Consider the following 10957-nt stretch of genomic DNA (forward strand, 5'->3'; position numbering starts at 1 on the left):
GTTGAAGGGATTGTTAGTGAGCTCGTTAAAGTGCCTAGCCCCGTTTTCTGGCGTATGGTACATGTTAAGTAAATGTCATCATTATTATATTTGTGATTAAAAGTCTAGATTTCAAATTGCGAAATTTAATATAAAACATCATAGGGTTTTTTGAGACTTTTTTTTTGAGATGAAAAAAGGAACCGTTATGTGTCAATAATGCTATGTGTCATTCAGTATGTCCCCAGTATAGCAGGAGCCTCTACTTTGATATCTTTTCTTCATTATTTCAGTTGGGAAGAATATCGTAAGGAGATAGCCCCAAAGTTATTTTTATCTGGGAAGCTTTGTTTCTTTGTAGTTTGTAGTGAAATACTTGTGAAGGTAGTCTGTAATCATCATTGCCTAAATCAGGTACATTCTAAAGTCAGGTCTCCCAAGCCACATGGAGGATTGGAGATATATTTATATACACGCACAAACGCACAGATACATACATACCTACACATATTTTTAAAAATATCATTTCACTCTCACCCCTGTAATTTAGGAAAAGCAAGAGTGAGCAAGAACCCTTTACTTAACTTGGATGATGATTGAGAACAGACTTAAGGATAAAACAGCCCTTAACAACTGAAAAATTTCCTACTTCTTATCAACTTTGGCATCTAATGTGATCTATTTTGCATATTTTCTGAGGAAGGGAAAGCTAATCATTTCACGTAAAATGTTTTATTATGGGAGAACTTCAAACATGTAGGATAAGGTTATGAAATTGCTCGTGTCCTCCCACTGAGATGAAGGACCTATCAACTCTGATCAGCCTTGTGACCTGTACACCTTCCCTGATGGGGCGCTGGTTCCAGCTCAGACCTCGGAGAGGGTGGACCGTGAGCATCTCTTCACATCCAAGCTCTGCACGGAGCTTGAGAGCCTAAAATCAGTCACGGTGTGAGTATTTACACCGTGGTAATCAGCAGATGATGCAAATGCTCTAAGTCAGCTCTCCCTCAACTCCACCCCCAAGCTGGTTGTTGACCATTTACTAGCACACTGCCACCCTTCTCACTTTTCCCTCCCAAATTATTTTGAAACACATTCAGTCGATGTTATTTCATTTATAAATATTTCAGCCCTCAAAGAAAAGGATGCTTTTTATTTAAACATAAATATAATACTACATAAAATTAATAATAATTCTTTAATATCAAATTGCCAATCAGGGATCAGAGTTCCAATTCTCTCTTTTTTTAAGTTTGTTTGAATTAGGATTCAAATAAGCTTCTCTCGTTGTAATTGAGACACATGTCGTAAGAGATGCGTCTCTTTTAGTGCATAGATTCCACCTCTGCCTTCTCTTTTACTTTGCAATGTGTTGAAGAACCCAGTTTGTTTCTCTTTCCCTACAGTGTAGGCTTTGCTGATTGTATGCCCAGAGTGTAGTTACACATTTTCCCTTTTCCTTTGAATTTCCTGTAAATTGGTTGTTGGAGCCAGAGTTTTAATTAGGCTCAGGTTCAGTTTTTTTGGCCAGACTACTTTATAGGGTTACAGTATGTTATTTTGTTAGGAGCCGCATAATACTTGGTTATCTCTAGTTCTGGTGATGGTGTCAGCTGCTGCTGATTACTACCAAACCCCATGTTTCATTAGGGCGTGCAGATTGGCGATGTTCTGACTATATTTCATTACAGAATACTTCTGTAAATAGAGAGCTTCCTTCATCTTCTACTTGGTAACCCAGTAGTACAGTTTGTACAGAAAAGGTGACATAAGTGTTTGAATCCTCCTTTATATGCTTTTAAAAATGAGTTGGTTTGCTAGCATGACTTACTAGTGACCAGTACGGCCCTCTTTTTCTTTTTTTCTTTACTTCTTTTTCAGTACTATTATGAACTCATGGATTCAGATATATCTGATGTCATTCAATCCATTGCAGTTATTATTCTCTTGAGCTTCAAGGTCTCTTATCTTTGGCTCATGGGAGTCTCTTTAAGTTGACTCTGAATCCTTTGGACTTGACCCCAGTTGCTTTTGAGGGTTTTCCTGAGATCTTGTACATTTCCTGACTTTGAGCCTGAAATCAGCCATTTTTCCTTTTAGTGGAAAATGGTATTTAGAGATCATAATCTGGGTAACCTTTTTAGAAAAAGAGCTAAGAAGTGTTTTAATTTGTGTTTATTTTAAAGATAAACTATGAGTCGATACTGATATTTGCAGTTCAAATTCAAGATTATGTTTGCACATACACTATTCTATCTTATCTGTGTCTCCTTTCCCACGCCGAGGTTCCTGTTTATCAATGGCACTGAGATTGATAGAATTAAAAATATTTAAAATATCCTATAATTATTAATTTTCTGTGTTATACACAATAGTCTCTAAATAACAATTCCTACAGTCTTGCCAATAATATGACTCCTGAAAAGAGTTTGAAATTTTGTTGTATTTTATTTTTCACACATCTTTTCATCAGGCGTATCCCGCTAGGGCTGTGCAAATAACTGTGTTGTAAGGTCATTTGGAATTATTGTTCTGCCACCACCTGGATGTGCATTAAGGTCCATTTGTTTCATACTAGTTTTTATTTTTAGGGATGTTATTGAAAAGTCATTTTGCTTTATAATTAAAATATTTACATTCTTCCAAAGTCAAATCTATAAAACAAGATTTATACCAAGACGTCTAACTCCACCTTGTTTTCTTCTCCCGTAGATGTAACTATTTAAAATTCTTTATGGCCTATTTTCTTAATACAAGCAAATACATATATATCTGTATGCTTCTTTTCTTAGGTAAGGAGTTGCAAACAATGCACACATTTTTCTGTTTTGTTTATTTTCACTAAAAGCTATACCCCGAAGATGGCCCCATAGTGATATGCAGAGATTCTCTTTCTTCCTTTCTGCAGCTGCAAAGTTTCCCATTGTGTGGGCATACTAAGCAGTGGTTCTCAAAGTGTGGCACCCGGGCCAGTAGCGTCACCCACCATCACCTGGAGTCTTGGTAAAAATGCAAAATTCTCAGGCCCCACCTCTGACCTACTGAATCAGAAACTCTGGAGTTGGGGTCCAGCAATTTGTGTGTTAATAAGATCTCCAGGTGACGCTGATGCACCTGAGACTCACTCAACCACAGTTTTTTAAGAGTCACATTCAATCAGCCCTCTCTTGATGGACAGTAGGGTTGTTTTCAGTATTTTTCTTTTATTTTTAAATTAAAAAAATTTTTTTTGCAGGGGGGGTAATTAGGTTTATTTATTTACTTTTTCAATGGAGGTACTGGGGATTGAACCCAGGACCTCGTGCATGCTAAGCATGTGCTCTACCATTTGAGCTACACCCTCCCTGCTATTTTTCTATTTCAAGTAACTTCATAATGAATTTCTTGTACATATAGCTGCTCAAATGTTGCTAGTGTTATCTTTGAGATAGATTCCTACATGTGGGATTCTTGGATAAAGGATAAATTCATGTATAATTTTCTAGATTTTGTCATCTGTATTATTTCCTTAAGCGTTTCCAACAGACTGCCTTGTTATACTTTTGGATATTTAAGAAATTATATCTCAAGTTTCCTTTGCATTTTTCCTATGGTTAAGAGCCATTTGCATTTTTTTTCTAGGTTCCAGCCTATTTTTCTCTAGGGTTAATGTATCTCTTGTTCTCCATATTTAAAATTTCTTTGCATAATAGGACTATTACATCTTTTTTAGTGATATATGTTGAAATGACGTCTCCCCTCAATTTGTGATTTTATGTTTACTTTGTTTATAGTGTCTCTTTCCAAGAAAAAGCTTTTTTTAAAAAAAATATGTAATTAAATTTTCCTCAGCTCATAACTAGATTTATTAAGCCTGGTTACTTTTCAGTGTTAGCCCATCCTAAATGTCTCTGAAAGTCTTGTAGGGACAGATATGGGTTTTTCAAGGATAACCCTTTGCTGAGAAAGTTTAGCCATGGGAACCTCAGGAGAAAAATAAATCAACACTGTTGGAGTATGATAATTTGGTGCAAAGTGCTTAGATGCTCAACATTCTCTGCAACTTCTTCATGATTGTTAACAGGTGTTCAATGCTGTTGGCTGCAAAAACGTTCAGGCTGGGCCCATTAAATTCTCTCTAGGCTGTGCTCTTATTCTCATCTTGGCTTCTAAATAAGTTGGTGCATTAATGCAGATTTTATAAAACATTGATGCTTCACACTGTGTTTATGGTAAAGCAGTTCATGTAATAAAAATAGACTCCCGACACTTTGGAACCCTCTGGAAATGGGGAGAGTGGATTATATTCACTCCCCTGGTGTGAGCTAATTAAGAGAATTCAATGAAAATTCTGTTACCAACTTAGTTATTCTGCTTCCGTCTCGGACACGTATCTACAGGTGCATAGCCATCATGGCATGATTCATATCTACCCCCTTGCTCTTTTGTGACAATTCTGTAACCCAGCTTCCATGAAGAGGTTCACGATGTAGATGGTGCAAGTTCCTTTTACAAAGATTGTGTGTATGAACTGAAAAGGAGGAGAAACTTTAAGTTAGTTTCTCTCTGATTTCCTATTTGGGAGCACTTTTAGAAATATGGATGACTACAAACTCTTGATATCAACATAAATAATATCAGCTTATATTTGTTTTATGCTTTTCATGTTTGTAGAGCATTTTTACATCAATGGTCTTGTCTGAGCCGCACAGGATAGGTAGAGCTTGACAATTCTGCACCCAATTCCATCGTGGTGGGTTCTTTTCCTGACACCTCTGAGTAGTTCTCAGACGTCGTCTGCATGCCCTCCAATCCAAGTCAATTCTGACATTATCTATCAGATTTCCCAGGTTAGGGGCTCAGTGCCACAAGACTGCCCTCCACTTTAGATGCCAATCACAAGTCTGGATTGTTACCTGTGCTTCTGACTGACTGGCTATCAATCAGAGGTTGCTACAGCCCCTTCCCTGGGTTCAATCAATTTGTTAGAGTGGCTCACAGAACCCAGGAAACCAGTTTACTCATTAGATTACTGGTTTACTATGCAGGGCATTACATAGGGCGGGGTCCTGGACAAAGGTGCTTCTCTCCCTCTGAAGTTTGGGGCTTAGCACCGTGGCATGTGGAAATGTTCTGGTTCACCAGTCTGGAAGCTCTCCAAACCCTTTCCTTTCTGGGTTTTTATAGAGGCTTCATTCCATAGGCACAATTGATTCAATCACTGGCCATTGGTAATTGATTCCAAATAGTATAACAAAAGAGGCCCCCATTGCTCTCATTGCTCAGGAAATTCCAAGGGTTTTTGGAAACTGTGAGCCAGGAACCACTGACAAAGACCAAAGTATATTTTATTATGACTCACAATATCACAGGATTAGTATCCTTATTTCACATGGAAGTTAACTCTGAAATTTTAAATGACTTGCTCAGTGACACACAGTAAGTAGAGATGTTAGGGCTTATATGAAGATCTGGCTGTGACTCAGGGGTCTTTGTAGTTGGCTTCGTTCCTTTGTTGGAGGAAGTTCAGTATGTCGGTTAAAAAATACGATATTGTTTGACTGTTACAGATCCTCACACTATATTAAAGTGGAAAGTAAGAAGGCATATCCTGTTTTCTAGTAATATCCCATATAAATACTGTGTACAATTATAAAAGTTAGAAGAAGCATGCACAGAGTCTGGACAACTCTGGCCCTGCAGAGAGGAAACACGAGGTCTGTGATTAAATGATTTGTCTAAAGGCATGTCACATGGTGTTGCTGCAGCCAGATCTCTATTGGTTGAGGGGACAGGAAAGTTGAATGCAGGCAGGTAACAGGTGGAGACGTGCATTGGGTGGGCGACACGGCAGATTGGTGGTTCTAAAGTGAGACGCATCAGGATTCTGATATCTGAACAAAACCCAGTAGAAAGGAATTGGGACGATATGTAGTTGTCATCTAGGAGGTATTTCTGTTGGTAGAAATGTTTTCTTTATTCAACATGTATTGCACATTTACTACGTGCCTCGGGGTTCAGAGGCATCTCAGGGCTATAGGAAGAAAACTGGCCAGGGCAAGGTGGGTTAGCGGAACCCCAGGCACTAGGCTTATGGAAAGGTCAGGACTCCAATATTTAGGGAAACAAGAGAATGAAAACAGGACACCCAAGCAGAAGCTCATTGCTGGGAACTTGGGCCCTCGGGTCAGGGGCAGCTGTGACTCATGGGATCCTAGGACCCTGAATACTGGGTTTTCATAAGCAACAAAGGAGACTCAGTAAACACAGCTATCAGAACATAAAGTAGGATGGAGGGATAAAGTGGGAGTTCAGGATTTGGAGATACTAACTACTATACATAAAATACATAAACGACAAGGTCCTCTGTATGTCACAGGGAACTGTATTCAATACCTGTAATAGCCTATAATGAACAAGAGTATGAAAAAGAATATATATATATATACACACACACACATACACATATGTATAACTAAATCTCTATCTCTATGCTGTACACCAGAAATTAACACAGTATTGTCAACCGACTATACTTCAATTAAGAAAAGTGAGATATGAAAAAAAAAAAGGACATAAATTGCTGGGATGCACGTGTATGACCTGTTCTCCATTAGTTAGATGACTCCAACAGAAACCGGCTTGGAAACGAGCAGTGATAGGGAGGGCTTGTGCGTGGCCCTCCCACTTTGCCAGTGTGGCAGCAGCAGCGGTTGCAGACGTGAGTTTTTGATACCAAAGTAGCAACAGTTGAAGTGAAGCGGTTTCAGGGAAGTTGAGCTCCTGGCTTTTAGTGCCTGGTGGCAGCCGCATGGTTATGGGCCCTGTTCCTGGAAGTGCAGCCTCAAATCTATTTCTTCAGCCCTTTGACTCCTCCTCTACGAAATTCCTTTTCTGTTTAAACTAACCAGAAGGGACTCTGTTGTTTGCACTAACAACCCTGATCTTTGTCTCTGGCCCGTGTTGAATTGGGATCTAAGAATAGGTCCAGGCTGGGGATTTAGAGATAAGAGAGCATAGCAAAAAGGTGACAGCCTGGAGAAGCAAGGCAATTTACAGGGAAAAGCTGAACAAAATCAATTTCTATCAGGGTCTTCAGTCCTGGAACTCAATTCTTAATATGCAACGTGGCCAGGGAAACAGTAAACATTTATAGGATATTTTTGTTTCTTGATTGAAAAGGTCATCTAAATACATATTATGGATCCATATTTTGGATAAACACATATAACACTTTTGGTTGGAACACTGACTAATATTGACAGGAAGAAATCTACATGAAGAAAATAGCCTTTTTGGTTAACAGTCAGCTTAAAGGTTAAATACTGGCTATTTTGCTTAAAGTTTCACATAAGCTGAACGTACTTTACATCACGAGAGATGTGTTATGCAATCCAAGGCATTTGCTTAATCATATCTTGGATTTGTTATCATATTTTGTACCGAAAGATTTTTACATGCTCTGCTCCGCAGAGTAAAAATGAATGCAGGTTTATTGGCTAATTTTCAAGGTAAGAGAAAGTATTTGTGATATACAAAGTGATCCTGGTATTAACAGTGGACGTAGAAGAAGGCAGTATTAATGGTAACACTATTTGTTGATAATATAATATTGGCTTGATCTGACTGCTGTGTTCATTCATTCGTTTGTTCCACAGTTCAAGGCTGTGGTCCCACATGATCAGATACTTGCTGGACATGATGTAAGTGCTCTGTCAGCATCTCAAATAATTTTCAACATGCCTGACAGTAAACTCATCTCTCCCACTAAGTGAAATCTTCTCCTGTCTCAATTTCTGCTACAATTGTTCTCCCAGACATACAGGCTTGGGATCTCCATGTTTTATTTGACTTCTCTCTTGTTGTTTTTCAGTGGGTTTCTAAAGGCATTTAACCTCTGGGTTTTCAGCCTTTGTGTTTTTCACGTTGCAGCTCATAAGCACAAAATTCATATTTAAAAGGAATCCAAACTTTCCATTTTAGGTGAAATACAGGAGATTTGGAAAATAGTAGGCAATTTATTATGGATAAAAATCACTACTAGAGCAATGGCTTTAAAGCAATGCAAACTGGCAAATTTGAGGTGCAGAATAAAGCCTAGAATCTGCATCTAACTCTGAAAGCACCAAGAAGATAAAAATCCAACTTAGTGCTGAATATCAAAGAGGAGATTGAAGTGCTATAATTTTTTATTCCTCTATTAAAGGATAATTTATCTAAATTCGAAAACATGGTTTGATAAGCTGCTTGTTTAAACCACGTCTAAATCCATCCACTGTGTGTGTAGTGTGAGTGTTCTATCAACAAAGAGACGGTGATCCTTTTGTCTTTTTACGCTGTGGTTTAAATTTTATTCTTTAATTTTCTGAAACGCATCAAATACCAATAGCTTCTGGCTACTTATAAAATATTTATTTTAAAAAATTATTCAATAAAAAAAAATCCAAGCAGCAGCTGAGCTCATAAATAATTTAGCAAATGGCAAACTGACTTTTACTCATGTGCATAGGCCAGACCACAGAGATGCTGCTGCCGTGAACCCTGGAGGCAAACGTTAATGTGAGAGGGTTCTGGCAGAGCGAGAGGGAGGAAGAGACCAACACAAAACAGAAATGGCCCAACTCTCTTCCCCATAAAACTTGCATGTGGAGCCAGAATTGGTGTCTGTCTCAGCTCAGTATTATTTCCATAAAATGGCATGTCTCTGGGTCTTTTAAAGTTCTTTCAAGTAAGCAGTGTTTTCAGAGTGGTACCAGGGTGGCAATATTTTGGTGTGGCAATGGATTTCCTTTGGCTATTGGCTGATATGCAATCAGCCTGGTCCATGTGGTTCTACCCGAAAGCTTTGGGTGGAATTCCTGGGGAGACTTTTATGGTACCTGGACCTGAATTCTTTCAACTACTAGCTCTAGGCTTGAAATTCAATTTCATTTACTAATTATGATGCACAATTTCTATGATGCTGTAATTCGGTGTGTGTGACCCTACCCGTCTGTTCACAGGCAGGAGTAATGGGCTGTAATAGACCGCTCTTGCCAGATGCACTGATGACATTCTCTCCAAAAATGCAGTGTCCGTTGGCTACTGTTTTCCTTCCCTTCTGTGCCAGACGTGAAGGCCTCTGGTGGGTTACTCTTTTGAGATGTATGAAGGCCCAAGGAGCACCGTTAAGTGCTGACTGCTTTATCAGTATTCAGATTATAGGCACATGATTATACTCCAGCCTCACTGTTTTGTATTTCCACCAGGATTTTGTTTTTAACAGTTTGGATCTAACTTTTAAATTTTGATGATAGTGTGAGCTGTAAAAATAAATGAAATCTTACTTATGTGTTTATTATAATGATGAATACTTTGACATATGATCTCTTAGTCTCTAACGGCCAGGTTTGTAATTCCTCAGCTGCATATTTGGTTGATCACTATAAGAAATGGTAACACAATGCATCATATTGGCTATGGGAAACTTCAGAAGTACACCTCTCTCTTCTTTTTAAAAGAAATGTATGTTTAATAAAGCTGAAACATTCCAGAAGGTTACCTTGTACCTGCTTCCTGTTTTTCTTTGTATTCTTTCTTTGTGACTTTTGCTTTCCTGGAAAACAAGGTTCTATTGATATTGACATCCTCCAGGGGTTATATTTTGTGTGATACATAGGCCTTAAGACGAGAAAAAGGAGACTGCTTTTTACCTTCTTTTCATATCACTGCAATGGTATTGCTCCCTTTCACTCCCAGGAGGAATGCCTCCTCTCAGGTGCAGGGTAATTCTACTTGATGATAAATGCTACGTTTATTTAATATTACTCTTGGACTTTCTCACCAAAAGAATATAAGTGGGGATGTTTGGTGTTGCTACAGAACCAGGCATACACTTTCCCTTCTTTGAAGAGGAGCTTTATTTTTCTTTCTTTTAAGAGAGGAACGATGGAACTCTCACCTCCTCGCAGTCCCACAGCCGTGCCAGCTTCTGTCCTGCCTCAAGCCCTTCCTCAGACATCCACGTGGACCACCTCTTACTTCCTCTGGGCTTCTTTTCAAAGTGTTCCTTCTCAGAGAGGCCTTCTGACGAAGTTATATAAACTAGCAACCTTTCCCAAACCCTGTGTTTTCTATTCTGCTGGTTTTTTTTTTTTTTATGTTTCAGATGATTACCTAACATATTATGTTTCTCAGTTGTTGTTTATTGTCTGTCTTCTCCCACCAGAAAGTAAGACAGGGAAGGTGCCTGCTTTATTACTACTGTATAGATCCATTGTCCAACGTAAAGTCTGCCATGCAGTAGAGGCTCAATAAATGTTTACTGAATGAATAAGTGAACAACTCAGTCAGATATTTATTGTGTCAGATTCTACGATAGATTCTGGGAACATAACTGTAAATACAGCAGATTTGTTCCCTGTCTTCTTGATGCCAAGGTGACGTCCGGTGGGTAAGAACAGTGATGCCAGCCACACCATCTCATGAGTGCAGTGTCAGATGTATTCCTGTTAGTATTAATATTCAGAGCTTTAAAACAATAATTTTTTGCTTAGTATGATGTTTTCCTTTTGTTTATTTTTTTTAGGGGGGTATGTAATTAGATTTGTTTATTTTTTTAATGGAGGTACTGGGGATGGAACCCAGGACCTCATGCATTCTAAGTACACATTCTGCCACTGAGCTGTACCGTTCCCCCAATCTTCAAATCTTAATAGCGCCAAATCTCCAGAAAGCTCAATCTTTTATAGTCACCCTGCCAAATAGTCCTTTGAGACTTGATAATAAATTCCAGTCGCTTCTCATTATTTACAGCACTTAAATCACCAGGAACAGTGATTACTGAATTAGTGAAAACCGAACCATCGTTCCTGGGGGAAATGCAGGACTGAGTTCCTGCAAGCCTCAGGTCATAACCTCTTCATCCACTGATCAGTATATAACTTTGTTTTATGTGTGTTTCTGTTTAAGATACCTTATTGAATATATATTGTTGATTCCTGAACATTGAATTCAT

This window comes from Camelus ferus, chromosome 12, assembly GCF_009834535.1.
Source record: "Camelus ferus isolate YT-003-E chromosome 12, BCGSAC_Cfer_1.0, whole genome shotgun sequence".
Classification (NCBI taxonomy): Eukaryota; Metazoa; Chordata; class Mammalia; order Artiodactyla; family Camelidae; genus Camelus; species Camelus ferus.